This window comes from Pan troglodytes, chromosome 17 (genome assembly GCF_028858775.2).
Source record: "Pan troglodytes isolate AG18354 chromosome 17, NHGRI_mPanTro3-v2.0_pri, whole genome shotgun sequence".
Classification (NCBI taxonomy): domain Eukaryota; kingdom Metazoa; phylum Chordata; class Mammalia; order Primates; family Hominidae; genus Pan; species Pan troglodytes.
Genome location: NC_072415.2, coordinates 72,514,770 through 72,538,130, shown reverse-complemented (window position 1 = coordinate 72,538,130; position 23,361 = coordinate 72,514,770). Strand labels below are relative to the sequence as shown.

At 38.7% G+C, this 23,361-nt stretch overlaps 1 long non-coding RNA gene across 1 annotated transcript in view; it reads right to left on the bottom strand.

Annotated features, from left to right (window-relative positions):
• Positions 1–6,180: 6,180 nt before the first annotated feature.
• Positions 6,181–23,361, bottom strand: part of LOC107969510 (uncharacterized) — a 37,723-nt gene continuing 20,542 nt past the window's right edge. The window contains exon 4 of the long non-coding RNA XR_001711390.3: positions 6,181–7,127. This is a non-coding gene — a long non-coding RNA (uncharacterized LOC107969510). The remainder of the gene's footprint in view (positions 7,128–23,361) is intronic.

Here is a 23,361-nt window from a genome sequence, read left to right as displayed (position 1 = left end):
ATGTCCAAGGGCAGGAGGAGTGGAAGCAAGGGTCTGGTACAGGAAGAAACAGAGAGCCAGAAGATGCAGCAAGCAAACGTATCCTCCCTTCCTCCCCATGCTTTGTTCTAGCTGTGCTGGCCGCTGGTTGGATGGCATCCACCCTCATTGAGGGTGGGCCCTCCTCTCCTAGCCCACCCACCATAATGTCAATCTCCTCTGGCAACACCCTCACAGACACACCCAGAAACAATACTAGCCATCTAGGCATTCCTCAGTCCACTCAAGTTGACACCTAATATTAACCATCACATAATGTATAAAAGTTAGCATGACATTCATTTTTCTACACAATAAAAGTCTATTGAGAACCAATTATGATTCAGGCATTGTCATAGGCATGAGGGGACATTTGTGAACAAAACACACCACCTCTCCTGCCCATCTGAAGCCCACATTCTGGGTCACTTTTTCCTGTCCTTTTGAGGCCAGAAATGCATATTGTAATGTATAATGTAAATGTATGTTGTTTATATTGTTCCCAGGTTATGCAATGTCTTTAGAATCTATATGCCGTGCTGCTGTTGTAAAGCTGTGTGGATGCCTCTGAACAGGCCCATGCACCAAGGTCCCCAGTGATAGGGGTCCATTGCAGTGGGCAGCCGTGTCCTGCTGGCAGTCTGGCAGATGCCTTTAGTGAATTAAAATTTCTTGTAATTTCAGTTAATCATTTGCTGTTATTTCTCCACATGCCGTACTGTGCCTTATCAGTGGAAATTGTATCTTTACAGCAGTAGTTCTCATACTTTTTGAACTCAGGACCTCTCTATACTCTTAAAAATTATTATTGGAACTCCAAAGAGGTTTGGTTTGTGTGAATTATAGCTGTATAGTTACCCTATCAAAAATTTTTGAAAATGTTGATTAAATCATTTCAAAGCAATACTAAATCATGCATGAACATGAATAAAAGACTCATCCATTTATGTATGTTAACGTAAATTACATATTTTTATGAAAAATAGCTTTTTCATTTCTTGTTCTGCTTTCCAAAACAAAACACATTTGGTGAGAAAACTGGCATTATTTTATATTTTTATAGGTCTCTTTAATATGAGGCTTAGCATCTATTTGACAGCTGGATTCTCATATCTTCTGTGTTTGATCTGTTATAATACGTTGTTTTTTTGTTTTTTTTTTTATGGAGACAGAGTCTCACTCTGTCGCTCAGGCTGGAGTGCAGTGGTGCGATCTTGGCTCAACTGCAACCTCTGCCTCCCAGCTTCAAGCAATTCTCCTACCTCAGCCTCCCGAGTAGCTGAGTTTTAATTTAATTACGTGAAAAAAAATCTGACCTTGTACAGATATGAGTTTGGAAAAGAGGGGAGAATTGTCACAGCCTTTCTTGTAGTTGTGAATATTATTTGAAACCTCACCAAAAGTAGACTAGTAGCAGTTTCTTAAGTTTAGTTGCAATGTGGAATCTATAAAACTGTATGAGTGAAATTTCCCCAATTAGTTACATTAATCCGTGTATTTTGCAATTTGAAAGGATCTTTTATCCATGTTCATGCATTATTTTATAACATCATGCATGGACTGTTTGGAAAATATTCGTTCACTGAGTTGTGGGGATCGTCTAAATATTGACTCATTTTATTATACAATATCAAAACTACATCCATTCACATCACCACTGATCTCACCTGCAAAATCTTTAAGTATTGGGAAGCTCTCAAACTCATGATGCCTGATACAAGACTTTCAAAAATCTAATTTTTGCTTAAAATCCCAAAAGAAGCAAATCTATCAGTTGTTTTTCCTTAGAGTGACAAACTTACTTGGCTCATTTCCAGAAAATGTCTATCAAACAGCCAAGTCTGAATAACCCTAGTTGCCAGTCATTCTTTCAAGTAAAAGGAGCGTTCCATATAGAAAGCAGTTAGTTCACCTTGCAAGTCAAACTACAAGTGCTTTTCCTTGAGATTAACCGTGGTAGTTGGATACCCAGCTGAAGTGCTTTATGTATAATTTCTGTTTAATCACACAGAACACTCAAGGACATGTGCTTAAAGGTTAAGACTTAATAAAATTAATAGTTCTGCTGGGTGCGGTGGCTCATGCCTGTAATCCCAGCACTTTGGGAGGCCAAGGTGGGCGGATCACCTGAGGTCAGGAGTTTGAGACCAGCCTGACCAACATAGCAAAACCCTGTCTCTACTAAAAATACAAAAATTAGCCAGGTGTGGTGGTGCATGCCTGTAATCCTAGGTACTTGGGAAGCTGAGACAGGAAAATTGCTCGAACCCAGGAGGCAGAGGTTGTAGTAAGCTGAGATCGTCCCACTGCACTCCAGCCTGGGCAGCAAAGACTCCGTCTCAAAAAAAAAAAAAAAAAAAAAAAAAAAAAAAAGCTTATATTGCTTTATCAAGGACATTTTAATGTAAAACTTGCTTAGGACAAAACCCATCGTGGATGGCAGTGAAGAATACCATGACTACTGGTAACCATCGGATACCACTGTCCTGATTCATGCTAAGGCAGCTGCAGTTGTATCCCCCATTGCTATCGAAACATCAGTACAAATGGCAACACAGTGAAAAAGGCAAATAACATCTTAGTATTTTTATGATCATAATCTTGACTTTGCAGACCCTCTGAAAGAGACTTGGAGACCCCCAGGGGCCCATAGCATCACACTTTGAGAACTACTGCTTTAGAATCTGTTAGGGGCTGAATTATGTTCCCCCTAAATTTATATCTTGAAGCTCTAGCCTTCAATAATACCCAGAATGTGACTGTGGTCAGAGGTAGGGCTTTTAAAGAGTTGACTAAATTAAAATGAGGCCATTAGGGCAGGCACGAGTCCAATTTGACTGGTGTCCTTATGAGGAAAACAGATTAGGACACCAAGAGAGGCACTAGGGATGCCTGTGCAGAGGAAGGACCATGGGCAGAGGCTGCAAGAGGGAAGCCAGCTGGGAGCCAAGGAGAGAGGCTTCAAGGGAAACCACCCTGCCAGCACTGTGATTGTGGACTTCCAGCCTCCAGAACCGTGGGAAAACAAGTGTGCTGTTTAAGCCAACCTGTGCTAGGTTGTTATGGCAGCCCTGGTAAATGAATATAGAGTCTTTCTCAGGCCTACCCCCCACGTCAGATGGCCTCTGCACCTATTGTCTTGAATATACATTTCCCCTCCTCTGCCTGGCAGATCAGCTCCAACACTGGTGTACCTGCGTCCCACCCTCCTTCAGACAGAGCCAACCAGCCCTGCATGGTGCTCATTTTGCCCTAGGTCCACCTTTTCATTACAGCTCTAGCCCGGGCATTTATCTACCCACCAAGCTGCTTCTCTGCTTAGCTGTGAGATTTTTGAATTTGTGGACCAATTCATTTGCCTCTTCATGGCCTCAGTGCCCAATGCAAGGCTTAGTGCATGGATAAATGCATGGATGTTAAATGTGTGGATAAATTTGTGTGTGTAGCGGTTGCCGTCTATCCTTTCCTTGTGTTTGGCAGCTCTGAGGCAAAGCACACTCTGCTCTGATAGATTTGTGTCCAGGACCTCCTGGCCTATGGCCACAACTTGCTGTATAATATTAGTTTGGATGCTGTTTTAACAACTTAAAAAATTATCACATTATAAAAATGCATTGCCCCTCCTAAAGTATATATCAAATATTGAGTCACAGTTACACTTGCTTTGGGTATAATTTGAAAGAAAATTAAAAACTTCATTTCCCATTAAGACTTCAGTTTTCTTCTTTCTTAAAAAAAAAATTATGGGCAGGTGTGGTGGCTCACACCTGTAATCCCAGTACTTTGGGAGGCTGAGGTGGGAGGATTGCTTGAGGCCAGGAGTTCGAGAGCAGCCTGGGCAACATAGTGAGACTTAGTCTCTACAAAAATTACAAAAATTAGCCAGGTGTGGCCTTTGGTCCCAGCCACGCAGGAGGATTACTTGAGCCCAAGAGGTCAGGAACCATGCGAGTGCCACTGCATTCCAGCCTGGGCAGCAAAGCAAGACGCTGTCTCAAAAAAAAAAATGTTTACAAATTACCTGGGCATAAAGGTTAAGTCCTTGGCATGTACTTAACATAGTATCAAAATATTATCTTTGCCAATAACAAGCTTACTGCTAAAGATTCAAGAAGAGAATTTCAGAACACATAATCAAGAGACAAAAGATATATCCTTGTATTTTATACCAAAGTAGTTTGAGAAGTCACAATTCATTCACTAGACAGTAAGTTCCATGATGATATCATTTTGGTTAGTTCATTGCTATATCCCTAGAAACTAAAGTTGTTTTTAACACAGAGAATATCTATAAAATTAATAAATGAATTTATAAAAGACAAAAAGTGAAAATATTACCATTGATTCACAGAATCACTAATTTCCCGGGGAACAAAGAGTATCTTTGGGAGCAAAAGTGTGAGACACAGCATAATCTTTGGTTTGTTTGTTTTTTTAAGATAGGGTTTTGCTCTGCCATCCAGGATGGAATGCAGTGGTGCCATTATGGCTCACTGCAGCCTCCTGGGCTTAGGGGATCCTCCCATCTCAGCCTTCCTAGTAGGTGGGACTACAGGCATGCACCACCGTGTCCAGCTAATTTTTGAATTTTTCCTTATTTTAGAGACAAGCTCTCACTATGTTGCCCAGGCTGATCTCAAACTCCTGACCTCAAGCAGTCCTCTTGCCTTGGCCTCAAAAGTGGTGGAATGACAGCCTGGGTTTTCACTTCAGTTACTACATAGCATTATGCACGTTGGCCCCAAGGGACAGAGAGCTTGCTGTGTTGACTCACCTTTGCCTCTGACACTATCTTTAAAAAGGCAGTTAAGCTTCTTGGCTCTTTTCCCAGAGGTGAGTCGCTAGTTCACCTGAAATACACAGTCAGTGCAAGGAGTCCTTCTCAAGGTGCACCCCCTCAGGTATGGTGGGTGGGTCCTCTTGTTAGTTCAGTCAAGGGGTGACCCCCCAGGGGTGGGTCATTTTGTTAGTTCAGCCAAGGCCTTAAATGTTTTCCAGAAAATTCTAATATTCCTTTCATTCAGTTCATTAATAAGCAGTTAATTACTCCTCTTATACAAACACATGATTCCTTTTTCAAGATAAAAAGAGATTTTATGTTCTCTGATCTTTCTCAGGTAATATACTTCTCTATTTCCTCGCACTTCTCCATCTCCCAGCCTTCAGCAAACCTCTTCAAAATGTTTGCTTTTTGTTCTAAGACATTTGTGTTAGCCCCCTGATGGGCTTAGGGTCCTAATATGAGGGAACAATGTTTTAAGTGGATCCCACTTGTTTTCAAAGCATGTTTTCTTAAACATGCTTCACCTTGACAGTGAGGCCGACATTGAGAAATGTCAGAGCATGCCTCTGCTATTCTCTTGAAAGACGTGTTAATAAAACTTGTCTAGCCTCCCAGGCTTTCTCTTTCTGGCTGGAGGGGGAGGTTTTCCTCTCATTCATTCTGACTCATTTTGTTGTCTCTTCCTCCTAAGAGCCTGTGGCATATCTGCCACGACCATGGTGTGTGACTCAACTGCATATTTTATCCCAGCGCTTGGCGGCACCTGCAAGGTTTTGTAAGCCAGCAAGAGGCTGCGTTTCTACCCACTGCAAATCCTTCTTTTTACCTGATTTCTATATCCCACACAGATCCAACAGACAGAATAAAGGTTATATTTATCTGCGAGACCCCCAAAGGTAGGTAGAGTGTTATAAAAAATGAAAAACACATGCCTTAAAAACAGAGATTTTAAAGAAATATGAAATAGTAAAAGAAGAAGAAATTCACCATCAAATATTAGAAAGTCATGTGAGAGAAGAAAAAAATAAAGATGCTATAGTTTGTGAATCATTCCTCCTCCACACTACCGAACTCTTCACTTGTGAACTCTTGTTTCATTGTATTTTAGATATTTCTTTACGTGATTTGTTCTCCTTTAGGTTTTGGTTGCTGTAGGATAAAAACCGGGTTTTGTTTACTTCCATATCTCCAGTATCCAGCACAGTGCTTTGAAAACCATGTTGCTGGTTTGGGGCTCAACTGTGTTGCTGTGTTGGTGCTCAATAAAGGTTTATTAACGGCAAGAAAATAAAAATAAACTGTTTCCTAGAGAAGACAGAAAGCCTATTGAGAGAGAAGACTGGAGTCTCACACATTAACCAAAAACAGCACAAAGCGTCCCTGGACCATAAGAAAAGGCGATTTTATGTGGCCATAATGTCATGTCTTGCCTCCAGCTTATTGGAAAGATACAGAGGATTACATACAGAATTGAGAGGGGAGAAGTGACGGAGTGGGGAATAGGGTAAGACTCATTGCAGATGGTGAATTTTAGAGTGGTGTTTTTCACACCCACGCTGTCCTATAGGCGGTAAGACTGCAAGCAAATTAAATTAATCACAAAGTGTGAAATGCCTATGAATTCACCAGGAATGATTTGGGGATATTTTGAGAATTAAAGATGAGCAAAAGAATAATGGTCTAATGAGAGTTGGAAGAAAAAGAGGTTTTATCATCATTGCCATCCTCTTCCTTCTCAACACCGTCATCAAATAAGCAGAAAACATAGTGTCAGTGTCAATACAGCTACACAGGGAAACATCTGCCTGATGAGATGCCTTCTAGAGAGAGATGCCCCTTTTATCAGCAGGTGCAGGAGGCCAATGAGGTAGGCAGGACAGGCAATGAACTGCAGCTTGGTGCTTGTTTTTCCCTGTGATTTTACTATAGTCATCATTGAGTGCCTCCGTTGATATAAGGTTCCCTACAGGGTTAGTATTCTGTTAACGTGGAAGAAGATGGAATCAGGATTTTTATATCTTCTGAAACAGATGGTTATAATTTAAACTTTATGAAATATAGGAAAGAAGAAATGCAATCAAAAACCTGAAAGTCCTAGTTTCTTGTTTTCCAGGCCAAAGCCTGCAGGATAATTGTATAAATAGTTCTGAGACTCCCTTCTATTTTTCTTCCTTGCTGAAGACAATCCGCAAAGTGTCTGTCTGGACATATCTAATGGTTAGCCAGATGGCATTCCAAGAATCGCTTTTCTGAAAGTCTGAGATCTCATCAGATACACTGGAATGATCTTGAGCTGGTGGATGGGAAACAGCGCCAAGGAGAGAAGCTGTGGAACGGAAGGAAGGGAAGAATAGAAAAGGGGGAAATATTTAATTTAAAACATGGAAGGAACAGTTGAGAGTGAGAAGAGAACAGCCTTATAGGTATTAAATCTCTCACCATCCTTATGATGCAGTGTTGCCCTGAGCTAGTCTCAACACTACCACTGTATCTCTACAGCAGAGTAAATGCTATATTTGGGCTTATAATTGTCACAATCAGGATTGCTAACTGCAACACTTTCCTAGCTGAAATCAAACAGGTTTGAAAGCAAATTAGAATGGCTTTAAGCAAAGCTCATGAACCTTCCCTTCAGGAGCAACCAGAGCTATTCCAGGAGACCCCAACCTCACATCAAATCCATGGGCTGATGCTGGAAATTTACCCAGAACTTCAGTACCTTAAGTCTACTTCTTGTGAGAATGTACCCTCCCTATACACCATTTTTTTTCATTAGCACTCTCCCAGAGTTAATAGTCAAAGTAAGCTGTATACTGGTCATTCAGGGGTTAGTGAATGAACTTCAATTTTGGTCCTGAGTATAAGGTTTTTAGGCATACAAATGTTTCTATTACATTCATAGATTTGTGCAACCGTAACTCTTTTAGTGGCTGAATAATATTCCATTGTATGGATACCACATTTTGTTGATTATTTCATGTGTTCATGGACACTTGTGTTTTTTCTACCTTTTGGCTACGGTGAATAGTGCTGTAAGGAACAATGGCACACACATTTCTGTTTGAGTCCATGTTTTCAATTATTTTAAGTCTATAACCAGAAGTCAGATTGTAATTCTATGTTTAGCTTTTGAGGAATCTCCAATTGTTTTCAACTACTGTAAATAGTACTGCAATGAACATTTGTGTATAAATATTTGTTTGAATACCTGTTTTCAATTGTTTTACTTATATACCTAGCAGTGGACTGGCTGGATCATATGGTAATTCTAAGTTTATTTTTTTGAGGAACTGCCAAACTGTTTTCCACAGGGCTGCACTAGTTTTTGTTCCTTTCCACCAGCATTGTAGAAGGGTTCCAATTTCTCCACATCCTCACCAATATTGTTATTTTCCTTTTTTTAAATTTTTTTATTTTTATTTTTTGCAGTTGAAAGATTTAATAGAGTGAAAACAGAGCTCCCATACAAAGGGAGGGGACCCAAAGGGGGTTGCCGTTGCCAGCTCGAATGCCTGGGTTTATATCCTGATCCTTGTCCCTCCCACTGTGCTCTCAGGCAATAGATGATTGGCTATTTCTTTACCTCCTGTTTTTGCCTAATTAGCATTTTAGTGAGCTCTCTGATTGGTCAGGTGTGAGCTAAGTTGCAAGCCCCGTGTTTAAAGGTGAATGCGGTCACCTTCCCAGCTAGGTTTAGGGATTCTTAGTCAGCCTAGGAAATCCAGCTAGTCCTGTCTCTCAGTACCCCCTCTGAACAGGAAAACCCAAGTGCTGTTGGGGAGGTTGGCTGATGACCGCTCTAACTGCTTCCTGCTGAATTGGGGCATAGTAGGGGTTGTGCAGTTGAGATTTCCTTGGGAGGGTTGCCTTCGATGTCATTAACATCGGAGCATGGGCTAGCAGGCTGGTCCAGGGGTCTGTGGTAGATCTTAGTCATGGACTGCATCTGGGGCTCCATTTGAAGAATGATTTGTAGTTTTATAGCTTTGATTCTGGAAGAGACAAACTTAACAAGGAGGTTAAAGATACAGGGATTGAAATGTATGGCCTGCAGTACAGGGGATTATTTCTTTGGCACACTTTACGGGCCCTGACTATCTGCTTGATAATTTTGAAAAGGCCTGGTCCAGTAAATAATAATTTGGCCATCTGATGGGTGCTATCAATGCCTAAATATTTTCCATTTTTAAAAATAGCCATTCTAGTGGGCATGAAGTGTTATCTCATTGTGGTTTTGATTTGCATTTCCATAATGACTAATGATATTGAGTATCTTTTCATGTGCTTGTTGGTAATTTGTGTATTTTCTTTGGAGAAATGTCTATTGAAGTCTTTTGCCCATTTTTAAATCGAGTTGTCTTTTAGTTGTTAGGTTGTGCTGGATGCTAGACCCTTTCAGGCATATAATTTACAAATACTTTCTCTTATTCTATGAATTGTATTTTCACTCTCTTGATATAATTCTTTAGAGCACAGAAGTTTTAAATTTTGATGAAGTCTAATTGTTGTTTGTGGCTTTGGTGTCATTTCTAAGAATTCATGGACAAATGTGAGGTCATGAAGATTTACCTCTATGTTTTCTTCTAAGAGTGTTATAGTTTTAGCTCTTACATTTAGATTTCTGATCAATGTTAAGTAATTTTTATCTATGGTGTGAGGTAGAATCCAATTTTATTAATAGTATTTTGCGTGTGAATATCCAGTTGTCCCTGCACCATTTGTTGAAAAGACTATTCTTTTCCTACCATGTGGTCTTGGCATCCTAGTCAAAAATCAGTTGACCACAGATGTATGGGTTTGTACTATTCATTCTATTTTATTGGTCTGTGTGTCTACCCTTAAACAAAAATAATGAAGCATAACAAATCAAAAATACAATCATATACTAATATAATACCTACATAGTTATCTTTACTATTGTTCTTTCTTTTTATTATTATTGCTCTTTATTTTTCATATAGCTTTGAGGTACTGTCTAGGTACTAGAATTATTTTCATTATAGTTTGAAGGACTTTTTCAGGTCTATAGGCAGAAAACTCCCTCAGCTTTTTTGTTTATCTAGGAATGTCTCTCTTCTCTGTTCCTGCTTTTAAGATTTTTTTTCTTCCTGCTTTCAAGATTTTCTTCATCTTTGTCTTTTGATGGTTTGATTATGTGTCTGTAGTTCTTTGAGCTTCTTTAAAATCAAATTTGGGAAATTTGAGGCTACTCTTTCTTCAAATATTCTTTCCATCCCTTTCTTTCTCTGGGACTTTCATAATGCATATGTTAGAATACTGCAAATTATTCCACAGTTCTTTATGCTCTATTCACATGTCTTCATTTTTTTTCTTTCTGTTCCTCAAACTAGATAATTTCAATGAGCTCATCAAGTTTACTGGTTCTTTCTTCTGCCTGCATAAATCTGCTGTTGAAGCTCTAGTAAAATTTTCATTTCAGTTATTGTATTTTTCAGCTCCAGAATTCCTATTTGCTTCCTTTATATAATTCAATTTCTTTATTGATATTTTTGTGGCATTATTTGTCTGGTTTCTTTTAATTTTTTTGTCAATGATTGCCTTTATCTATTTGAGGATATTTAAGGCAGTTGATTTAAAGCTTTGCCTAGTAAGACAATGTCTGTGCTTCCTCAGGGATACTTTCTGTTCATTTGGCTTTTTTCCTGCAAATTGGCCATACTTTCTTGTATCTTTGTGCACCACGTGATTTTTTGGTTAAAAACTGGGCATGTTATATATTTAAATGTGGTAACTGGATATAAGATTCTTCACCTTCCTCAAGGTTTGTTGTTATTGTTTGCTGTGGATGGCCTCTGAATTCTGTTGTTTCTTTAGCTTTTGGTCAGCTAGTGGTTTCACAGAGATTTTCTTAAAAGAAAAAAAAATAATAGTCTCCTGGTCTTTGCAGATTGGCTCTGTGTTAGGGATACTCCTTCCACACTTAGCCAGGCCATTTACAGCTCTGCCTTAGCCTTCACTTCCTGCTCACACTGAGCCTAAAAGTCAGCCAGAGGTGACAGCTAAGGGTCTTTTCAGGTCTTTTCTGGGTATGCACCCTGCCCTGGGCATGCACATGACTTTCTAGATTTCCTGTTATATGCAGGAGATTACCAAATCCCTATTCCCCAAAGTAACTCTTTCCCTGGCTTTTTCTCCTAGGTTGTAGCATGTTTATTGTTTGACCCAACTGTAGTCTTTTACCCAAGGCAGCAACAGCTCATTCATTTGCCTATTGGTGTTTTCAAGGAACCCCTCTGCTTAGCAACTTTTCTGCACTGAAAGAGTTCTAAGTTAGATAAAACCAAAGCAAACACCCTGTGTCAGTCCTTCAAGGAATCCCCAGACAAACACAATTCTTTAGGAACTAGGTCTGCTCTGCTCCCTCTGGAACTAGGCACCCCCATCAGGAATATGGGTTGCATCTTAAAACTGCCAGCATGCTAGGAAAGGGAGAGGAGTAGTACAAAGCTAAGTTAAAACACCACAAAGCTATTCTACCATGTTTAAGTCATCTTTTCCTTCATTCCACATTCACTTGGTTTTTGGAGACCAGCACTGTAGACTAATGCTGTTGACAATTTTCCAGACTTCTGACAACGTTGATTGTGACAGTTTTTGCTTGTTTATTTGATGTTTCTGTGGAGGGATGGGCTCTTGGAATTCCCTACTCTCCCATTTTTGCTGACATCACTCTCTCATACTTTCTTTTATATTTGAAATATTTTGTAATCTAAAAGAGGAAATGAGAAGTGTTATCTAGCTTTGCGTTATGTCTTCTGCAATATTTCTAGCCAGACACCAAGGTGAAGGCATCTAATGTAAGAATGTGTGAGGGGTGGCCAAGGAGCCCATAGAAACCCAAAAGAAAGTGTCATAAAGATGAGACTTACAAACCTGAGACTGGAGTTTCATTAGGTGGGCCTCTAGGAAACCTCAGTGACTAAAGGTCACAGACTTACAGATCTCAGACATTTTCTTCTTCATATGATGCAATAGAAATATACAATGCACAATCCCACTTGTGAAGCATTGTTATCAAATGTTTAAATCAAATCTATTTAAGCGCCCATTTGATTTAAATTTTTGACAAGAATGCTTCACAAGTGGGGTTGTGCATTGTGTATTTCCTATTGCATCATATAAAGGAACACAGGAGCATACTAAATGAACCACAAGGATACAATCAGCAAATTCTGGAGTACGAGAAATGCTACAGGACAGACAGCTCAGTTCCTCCAGCAAATAAATGGCAAGGAAAGGAAAATGGGTGGGCGTGGGGAGGAATGGTGCAACTCATAGACTAAAAGCAATTTAAGAGATACAACGACCAAATGCAATATATACACCTTAGTTTTTATCTCAATTTAAATCATTATGGGGCAGGTGAGGACATTTTAACAATGACTGGATATTTGATTATCTTAAAAAGTTAAGTTTTTAGCTGTGATAATGGTATTTTGGTTAACTTTTAAAAATAAGTCCTAATATTTTGGAGTTACATAGCAAAGTGTTTACGGATGAAATAATATGGCATCTGGGATTTGATACCAAATAATCCACTGGAGACAGTGGGAAAGTAGAGATAAAACAAGACTGGACATGTGCTCAAAATTGTTGGAGCTGAGTGATGAATGTGGAGGGATTTTATATTACTATTTCTGTTGTTTAATATGTTTGATATTTTCCATAAAAATACTTTTGAAAAATAGTAACTGAGATACTTATTTCTATAGCACCTAGTAGATCTTTGATATACTGTATTGATGAACTTCAAGTATTGATGTGCTATATTGATTAACTACAATCTTTGATATGCTATGTTGATTAACTTCAATAACTTGGGCACTAAAACTATTTCACTAAGCATCAAACTGAATAAATTCTTCCAAAAAAGCAAAATCTTAAAAAACTTTTAAAAGCAAAAACTTTTTGTAACAATAAACTTTTTCTAAAATTAAATGCTGAATTTAGTATGTCCAAATTACCTATATTACTTTTGTCTGTTTATTTAGCATTTGAAAAATAATCATCTTGTATAGAGAAATGTGATTTAAGATATAAGACAACCTTACTTATCTTTGTATTATCTCTGGGAAAACATCCTACTTCTACTTCTTAAGTGAAGCTTTCTGAGATTAAACAAAATTTATTGTCAAAGAAACTAATTTTAGTTTGATTTATTTTAACTAAAATGTTTACTCTGATTGTTTTTAGTCAGGAAAAATTCAAAACTAAGATTTACATACAGAACAAATTATAAGCCGGGCTAATAAGCTTAATCAGCTAATAATATCCTCAAAGAGAATACTTAGCAGAAAAACTTACTTTGGTTCAAGTTAACCTATTTATGCCTCAGGATGCAATGTTTTGAATTTTTGCAATCAGACCTTGGTGATAACTGAGCAGTAGGATATAAATAACTCCCACAGGTTTGTGTTCCAATAATGGAACACTAGGCATAAGTGGGTTTTGATAGAGAATGAGACCAGAGCATCTTGCCATGAAATATGTTTACTCCAGATTTCCATATTCCCACTATCACAGCTTAAAAAATTATCGACTTGTGGTCAAGCCTATTTTACCTACACTCCTAGAAATTTATTCTCCAGTACAGATAAAATTTTTGAGAATTATAGAAGGAAAAAGGAATCTTAATGGAAGATGTTTTTGTTTGTGCTGCTATAACAAAATACCATACACTGGATTATTTATAAACAATAGAAATTCATTTCTCACAGTTCTGGAGGCTGGGAAATCCAAGATGAAGGTGTCAATAGGTTGCATGTCTGGAGAGGGCTGCCCTCTGCTTCCAAGATAGTGCCTTGCTGCTGCAGCCTCTGGAGGGAAGGAATGCTGTGTCCTCACATGACTGAAGAGCAGAAGGGAATGAACCCACTTTCTCAAGCCCTTCTATAAGGGTCCTAACCCCATTCTTTATGGCTCCTCATGATTGAATCACATCTTCAAGGCCTCACCTTTTAATTCTATCACTTTGGTGATTGTTTCAACATATGAATTTTGGGGGGACACATTCAGACCACAGCAGAAGCAAAAAAAAAAAAAATGGAATTGAAAGAAAACAAATACGTGGCAAATCAAAACTTATGAGATGTAGTTAAAGATGTGCTTAGAAAAAAATTATAGCCCTAAATATACTAGAGAGGAAGAAAGGATGAAAATTTGCTAACCTAACTAACCAACTTAAGAAGTTCAAAAAGAAGAGCAAATTAAATCTTAAGACAGTAGAAGGAAAAAAACTAAAGATCATTTATGAATTAATTAATAAAGCACAAAAATGTAAAATAGAGGGAGACAATGAAGCCAAAAGTTGGTTCTTTGGTAAGACTAATAATCAAATAAATCCTTAGCAAGACTGAAAAAGAAAAAAAGAGGCACAAGCTGCTAATATCAGGACTGTAAAAGGACATTGCTAAAGATCTAAGATTTGAAAAAGGTAATAACAAGGATGTCATCGATACCTCTGTACCAATAAATTTGAACATTTAGATTAAATGAGCAAATTTCCATATAAATATAACTTATGAAAACTGATGCAAGATGAAATAGAACCCTTATAAAAGGGTCCTTCAGAGAGTGGTTCATTCCCTTCTGCTCTTCAGCCATGTGAGGACACAGCATTCCTCCCCTCCAGAGGCTGCAGCAACAAGGCACTACCTTGGAAGCAGAGAACAGCCCTCTCCAGACATGCAACCTATTGACACCCTGATATTGGACTTCCCAGTCTCCAGAACTGTGAGAAACGAATTTCATCTAAATTGAATATCTATTAAGGAAACTGAATTTATGACTTCCATTCAAAGAAAACTCTAGGATTCCACTACTAGAAATCCTAGTGGGGATGGCCCCACTGGTGAAGTCTTCCATATATCTAAGAAAAAATAATATCACTCTTACACAAATTATTCCTAAAAATGGAAAAAAGAGGAAGCATTTCCCAACTTATTTTATGAAGACAGCATAATCTTGATACCAACAAAGGCAGCATAAAAAAAGAATATTACAGATTAATCTTTCTCAAAAACATAAATGCAAAAATCCTTTAAAAATAGGGAATTAAATCCCACATAGAAAGGATAATACATCATAACCAAGTTGGGCTTATTCTAGGAACACAATATTGACTTGACATTTGAAAACCAATATATAATTCAGCACATCAACAGAATAAAGAAGAAAAAATCATATGATGGATGACTGATAAATGGAGAGAAAAATTTGATAAGATGCAGCTCCCATTTATTTAAAACCTCTTAGCAAACTAGGAATGGAAGGCAGTTTTCTTAAAGATAATATAGTGGGTTGAACTGTGGCTCCCAAAAGGGTATGTCCAAATCATAACTCCCAGAACTGTGAATGTGATGGCATTTGGAAAAAAAGAGTTGATGGAGCAATGTGGCTGAATAGAAGCCTCCACCGATCACCCTCCTTGCAGGAATACCAAATTTTAACAACTAACTACACACAAAAAAAGCACCATTATAAGAATCAAAAATCAGGTGAGAAATCACAGTACCTGGTTTTGCCATTTTATTACTGAAAGAGGCACTGAAGAGGGTAGGGAAAACAATCTTGAATCATCTACATCACCCCTCCCTCTTGCCCTAGCATCTCTTGCCTAGATCTCTTGGAGAGAGAATCTGCACATTTTGGGGAGTGAGAGCACAGGGACTAGGAGACTTGGCATTGAACTCCATGCTTTCCTGTCACAGCAGACAGCAAAGCCATGCTGGTTCAGCCAGCACCTGCCCATGGACAGAGCATTGACACCTTAGCCAGAGGGGAATTGTCCATCCCAGCAGTTGGAACTTGGGTTTCTTGGCAAGCCTCACCACTGCAGACTAATGTGCTCTGGGGTAAACTTGAAAGGCAGTCTAGGACACAAGGACTGCAATTCCTAGGACAGTCCTAGTGCTGGGTGGGGGTTAGAGCCAGTGAACTAGGGTGGCATGTGACCTAGTGAGACACCAGCTGGAATGGCTAAAGCAGTGCTTGTGCCACCCCTTCCCCAACCCCATGCAGCACAGCTTGCAGCAAAGAAAGTGACTCCTTCCTTCTGCTTGAGGAGAGGAGAGCAAAGAGTAAAAAGGACTTTGTCTTGCATCTTGGATACCAGCTTAGCCACAATAGAATAGGGCACTGGGGCTGGGCATGGTGGCTCACACCTGTAATCCCAGCACTTTGGGAGGCCAAGGTGGGTGGATCACTTGAGCTCAGGAGTTTGAGACCAGCCTGGCCAACATGGTGAAACCCCATCTCTACTAAAAACCCCATCTCTGGCTCATACCTGTGTCCCAGCTACTCAGGAAGCTGAAGCAGGAGAATCGCTTGAACCTGGGAGGTGGAGGTTGCAGTGAGCTAAGATCATGCCACTGCACTCCAGCCTGGGTGACAGAGTGAGACTGTCTCAAAAAAAAAAAAAAAATTGGGCAGTGGGCAGAGTTGTGAGGCCCCCTTCCCAGGCCTTAGCTCCCAGATGGCCCTTCTAGACACACCCTGGGCCAGAAGGGAACCTGCTGCCTTGAAAGAAAGAACCCAGTAATGGAAGATTACCTGCTGACTAAAGAGCCCTTGGGCCCTGAATAACCAGTGGCAATACCCAGATTGTACACTGTGGGCATTGGGCTCTGAGATGTGCTGGCTTCAGGTGAGTCCCAGGACATTACAAACTGTGATGCTATGGTGAAAGACTCCTTCTGCTTGAGAAAAGCAGAGGGAAAATTAAAGGGGATTTTGTCTTGCACCCTCGGTACAAACCAGCTTGGCCAGTGGGGCAGAGCACCAAGTAGACTCTTGGGGTTACTGAATCCAGGTATACGCTCTTGGACAGCACTTCTGGACCTGCTCTGGGACAGAGGGGAGCACACTATCCTGAAAGGTGAGTCTCAGGCTGGGCAGCATTCACCACAAGCTGACTGAAGAGACCTTGGGCTTTAACTGAACATTGGTGGTGGCCTCGCAGAACTCCCTGTGGGCTAGTGGTGGTGGTGGCCACTGGGAGAGACTCATCTGCCTGTGGAAAGGGGAGGGAAGAGCCGGAAGAAGGACTTTGTCTTGTGATCTGAGGGCCAGCTTAGCTGCAGTAGAATAGAATACCAGGTAGATTTCTAAGATTTTCTGACTATAATTCCTGGCTCCCAGACAACACCTTGGAACCTGCCTAGAACCTGGTGGATCTCGCCACCCTGAAGGGAAGGACACAAACCTGTCTGGCTTCTCCACCTGCTGATTGCAGAACCCTAGGGCCTTGAGTGAATATAGGTGATAGCCAGGTAGTGGTTATGGCAGGTCTTGGGCAAGACCTAGTGCTGTGCTGGCTTTAAGTCTAATGTAGCACAGTCCTAGTAGTGGCGGCCACAGGAGTGCTTGCATCATTCCACCCCCAGCTCCAGGCAGCTCATCACAGAGAGAAAGAGACTCCATTTGTGTGGGAGAAAGTAAGGAAAGAGAACAAGCATATCTGCCTCATAATCCAGGGATCTTTTTCCTGATCTTATCCAAGACCACTGAAATGGTACCTCTACAAGTCAGCAAGAACCACAGTTATTGCACTTGGGGCCCAATCCCTTTGAATGCTTAGAAAGTCTTCCCAAGAAAGGGGGGCACAAACAAGCCCAGACTGTAAAGACTGTAAAAAAACACCTAACCCAAACACTGAAGAACATCCACAAGCGTCAAGACCATCCAGAAAAACATGACCTTACCAAATGAACTAAATAGGGCACCAGGGACCAATCCTGGAGAAATAGAGATATGTGACCCTTCAGACAGAGAATTCAAAATAGCTGTTCTGAGGAAACTCAAAGAAATTTAAGATAACACAGAGAAGAAATTCAGAGTTCTATCAGATAAATTTAACAAACAGATTGAAATAATTAAAAAGAATCAAGCAGAAATTCCAGAGTTGAAAAATGCAATTGACATCATAAAGAATGCATGAGTCTGTTAATAGCAGAATTGATCTAAAAGAAAGAATTAGTGAGGTTGAAGATAGGCTATTTGAAAATACACAGTCAGAGGAGACAAAAGAAGAGAATAAAAAAGAATGACACATACCTACAAGAGCTAGAAAATATCCTCAAAAGGTCAAATCACAGAATTATTGGCCTTACAGAGGAGGTAGAGAAAAAGATAATGGTAAAAAGTTTATTCAAAGGGATAATAACAGAGAACTTCCCAAACCTAAAGAAAAATATCAACATGCAAGTACAAGAAGGTTATAGAACACCAAACAGATTTAACCCAAAGAAGACTACATTAAGGCATTTAATAATCAAACTCCCAAAGGTCAAGGATAAAGAAAGGATCCTAAAGGCACCAAGAGAAAAGAAAGAAATAACATAAAATGGAGCTTCAATACATCTGTCAGCAGACTTTTCAGTGGAAACTTTACAGGCCAGGAGAGAGTGGCATGACATATTTAAAGTGCTGAAGGAAAAAAAACTTTACCCTAGATAGTATATCCAGCCAAAATGTCCTACAAACATAAAGGATATATATGGATTAAAAAGCAAGACCCTGTGATCTATTGCAAATGATTTTTCTTCTTTATTCTGTTGATATGCTGAATCATATTAATTGTTTTTCAATGTCAAGGATATATTGAATGCAAATGGAATAAACTCTTCAATCAAAAGACATAGAATGGCTGAATGGATTAAAAAGCAAGACCCAATGATCTGTTGCCTAGAAGAAACACATTTCACCTATAAAGATATATAGACTGAAAATAAGAGATGGAAAAAGATATTCCATGCAAAAAGAAACCAAAAAAGAGCAGGAGTAGCTATACCTATGTCATACAAAATAGATTTCAAGACAAAATCTGTAAGAAGAGACAAAAGTCATTATGTAGTAATAAAGGGGTCAATTTAGCAAGAGGATATAACAATTGCAAATATATATGAACCCAATGCTGGAGCACCCAGATACACAATGCAAATATTATTAAAGAGAGAGAGACAGATAAGCCCCAATACAATAATAGCTGGAGACTTCAATACCCCACTTCTAGCATTGGACAGATCTTCCAGACAGAAAATCAACAGAGAAACACTGGACTTAATCTGCACTGTAGAACAAATGGACCTAACAGATATTTACAAAACATTTCATCCAATGGCTGCAAAATACACATTCTTTTCCTCAGCACATGGATTATTTTTAAGGATAGACCATATGTTAGGTGACAAAGCAAATCTTAAAACATTAAAAAAAAACCTGAAATAATATCACCCATCTTCTCTAACCACAATGGAATAAAATTAGAAATCATAACAAGAGGTATTTTGTAAACCTTACAAACACATGGAAGTTAAACAATATGCTCCTGAATGACCACTGGGTCAACATGAAGAAATTAAGAAGGAAACTGAAAAATGTCGTGAAACAAATGATAATGGAAACACAACATACCCAAACCTACGGGATATAGCAAAAGCAGTACTAAGAGGGAAATTTATAGCCATAAATGCCTACATCAAAATAGAAGAAAAACTTCAAATAACCTAATGATGCATCTTAAAGAACTAGAAAAGCAAGAGCCAATAAAGCCCAAAATTAGAAGAAATGATAAAAATCACAGCAGAAATAAATGAAATTGAATGAAGAAAATGATACAAAAGATAAATGAAATAAAAAGTTGGTATTTTGAAAAGATAAATAACATTGACAAATATTTAGCCAGACTAAGAAAAAAAGAGAGAAGACCCAAATAAGTAAAATTAGCAATGAAAAAGGAGACATTACGATCAATACTGCAGGAATTCAAAGGATCATTAGTGGCTACTATAAGCAACTATATCCCAATAAATTGGAAAATCTGGAAGAAATGGACAAATTTCTAGATACATACAACCTACCAAGATTGAACTGGGAGGAAATCCAAAACCTGAACAGACCAATAACAAGTAATGAGATGGAAGCTGTAATAGAGTCTTCCAAGAAAACCCCGGGACCCGATGGCTTTATTGCTGAATTCTACCAAACATTTAAAGAATACCAATCCTATTTGAACTACTCCAAGAAAATATAGAAGGAGGGAATTCTTCCAAACTCATTCTATGAGGCCAGTATTACCCTGGTACCAAAACCAGACAAAGGCACATCAAAAAAAGGAGAAAACTACAGGCCAATATCTGTGATGAATATTGATGTAAAAATCCTCAACAAAATACTAACAAACCAAATTCAACAATACATTAAAAAGATCACTCATTCATGACCAATTGGGATTTATTCCAGGGTTGCAAGGATGGTTCAAATGCAAATCAATCAATGTGATATGTCATATCAACAGAATAAAGGACAAAAACCATATGATCATTTCAACTGATGCTGAGAAAGCATTTGATAACATTCAACAACCTTTCATGATTAAAAAAAACCCTAAAAAAACTGGGTATAAAAGAAACATATCTCAACATAATAAAAAATATATATATGACAGATTCACAGCTAGTATAATGTAGAATGGGAAAAAACTGAAAGCCTTTCCTCTAACATCTGGAACACAACAAAGATGCCCACTTTCACCACTGTTATTCAACCTGATACTAGAAATCCTAGCTAGAGCAATCAGACAAGAGAAAGAAATAAGGGGCATTCAAACTGGAAAGAAATAAGTTATCCTTGTTTGCAGACGATATAATCTTATATTTGGAAAAACCTAAAGATTCCACCAAGAAACTTTAGTAAAACTGAAATGAAAAACTTCAGTATCTTTCAGAAAAACTGCAGGATATAAAATCAACATACAAAAATCAGTAGCATTTTTATATACCAACAGTGAATAATCTGAAAAAGAAATTTAAAAAGCAATTCCATTTATAATAGCCACACATAAAAGTAAACACCTAGGAATTAGCTTAACCAAAGAAGTGAAACATTTATACAATCATAACTATAAAACACTGATAAAAGAAATCAAAGAGGACACAGAAAAAGGAAAGTCACAAAAATTCTACTGAAGAGGACATACAAAAATATTCCATGTTATTGATCGGAAGAATTAATATGGTTAAAATGTTCATACTAGCCAAAGAAATCTACAGATTCAATGCAATCCCTGTTAAAATACCAGTGACATTCTTCACAGAAACAGAAAAAAAATCTATAAAATTTGTATGGAACCACATACAAGCTATCCATAACATTTCCATAAAATTTGTATGGAAGCACAAACGACCCATAACAGCCAAAGCTATCCTGAGCAAAAAGAACAAAACTGGAGGAATCACATTATCTGACTTCAAATTGTACTACATAGCTATGGTAACCAAAACAGCATGGTCCTGGCATAAAAACAGACATGCAGACCATGCAACAGAATAGAGAACCCAGAAACAAATCCACACACTTACAGTGAACTCATTTTTGACAGAGGTGCCAAGAACATACACTGGGGAAAAGACACTCTCTTGAATAAATGATGTTGGGAAAACTGTATATCCATACGCAGAAAACTTTAACTAGACCCCTGTCTCTTGCCATATACAAAAATAAAATCAAAGTGGATTACAGACTTTAACCTAAGACCTCAAACTATGAAACTTCTACAAGAAAACATTGGGGAAATGCTCCAGGACATTGGTCTGGGCAAAAATTTCTTGAGTAACACCCCACAAGCATAAGCAACCAAAGCAAAAATGTACAAATGGGATCACATCAAGTTAAAAAGCTTCTGCACAGCAAAGGAAACAATCAACAAAGTGAAGAGACAACCCACAGAATGGGAGAAAATATTTGCAAACTTAACCCTGTGACAAGGGATTAATAACCAGAATATATAAGGATCTCAAACAACACTATAGAAAAAATTTGAAAAATCCAATTTTAAAAATGGGCAAAAGACCTGAGTAGATATCTCTCAAAAGATAACATACAAATGTCAAACAAGCATATGAAAAGGTGTGCAACATCATTGATCACCAGAGAAATGCAAATCAAAACTACAATGAGGTATCATCTCACCCCAGTTAAAATGGCTTTTATCAAAAGACAGGCAATAACAAATGCTAGCAAGGAGGTGGAGAAAAGGGAACCCTCATACATTGTTGGGGGAAATGTAAATTAGAACAACTATGGAGAACAGTTTGGAGGTTCCTCAAAAACCTAAAAATAGAGCTATCCTTTGGGAGGCCGAGTCGGGCAGATCACAAAGTCAGGAGTTCATGACCAGGCTGGCCAACACAGTGAGATCCTGTCTCTACTAAAAACACAAAAATTAGCTGGGTCTGGTGGCAGGCACCTGTAATCCCAGCTACTTGGGAGGCTGAGTCAGGAGAATCACTTGAACCCGGGAGGCAGAAGTTGCAGTGAGCTGAGATCGCACCATTGCACTCCAGCCTAGGCGACCAGAGTGAAACTCCATCTCACACACACACACAAAAAAAAAAAAAAAGAAAAGAAAAAAAATAGAGTTATCATATGATCCAGTAATCCTACTGCTGGGTATATACCCAAAAGAAAGGAAATTAGTATGCTGAAGGGATATCTCCCATGTTTATCGAAGCACCATTCACAATAGCCAAGACATGGAAGCAACCTAAGTTGCTTTACATACATCAACAGATGAATGGATAAAGCAAATGTGGTACATATATACCATGGAGTACTATTCAGCCATGAGAAAGAATGAGATCCTATCATTTGCAACAACATGGATGGAACTCAATGTCATTATATTAAGTGAAATAAGCCAGGCACAGAAAGATAAATTTCATATGTTCTCACTTATTATGTGGGAACTAAAAATCAAAACAATTGAACTCATGGAGACAGAGAGTAGAAGGATGGTTACTAGAGGCTGGGAAGAGTAGTGAGGGAGTGGGGGTTGGGGGGAAGTGGGGATGATTAATGGGTAGAAAAAGCACATATAGTTAGAAAGAATGAGTAAGACCTTGTATTAGTCTGCTAATAAAGACATACCTGAGACTGCATAATTTATACAGGAAAGGGATTTAATTGACTCAAAGTTCCACATGGCTGGGGAGGCCTCACAATCATGGTGGAAGGAGGAGGAGCAAAGTCACATCTTACATGGCAGTAGGCAAGAGAGCGTGTGCCCTTTATAAAACCACCAGAGTCACTATCCAGAGAATAACATGGGAAAACAACGCCCCCATGATTCAGTTACCTCCCATGGGGTTCCTCCTATGACACATGGGAATTATGGGAGCTACAGTTCAAGATGAGATTTGGGTGGGGACACAGCCAAACCATATCAAACTTAGTATTTGATAGCACAACAGGAGGACTGTAGTCAATAATGATTTAATTGTACATTTAAAAATAACTAAAAGGGTGTAATTGGATTGTTTGTAATGCAAAGGATAAATGCTTCAGGGGATGGATTCCCCATTTACCATGATGTCAGTCTTACACATTACATGACTGTATCAAAGTATCTCATGTACCCCATAAATATATACACCTACTATGTACCCACAAAAATTAAAAACTAAAAAAGTTTAAAAGGGTCTCTGTAGTTGTAATTAAGTTGAGAACCTTGAGATGGGGTCATCTTGGATTTAGGGATTACC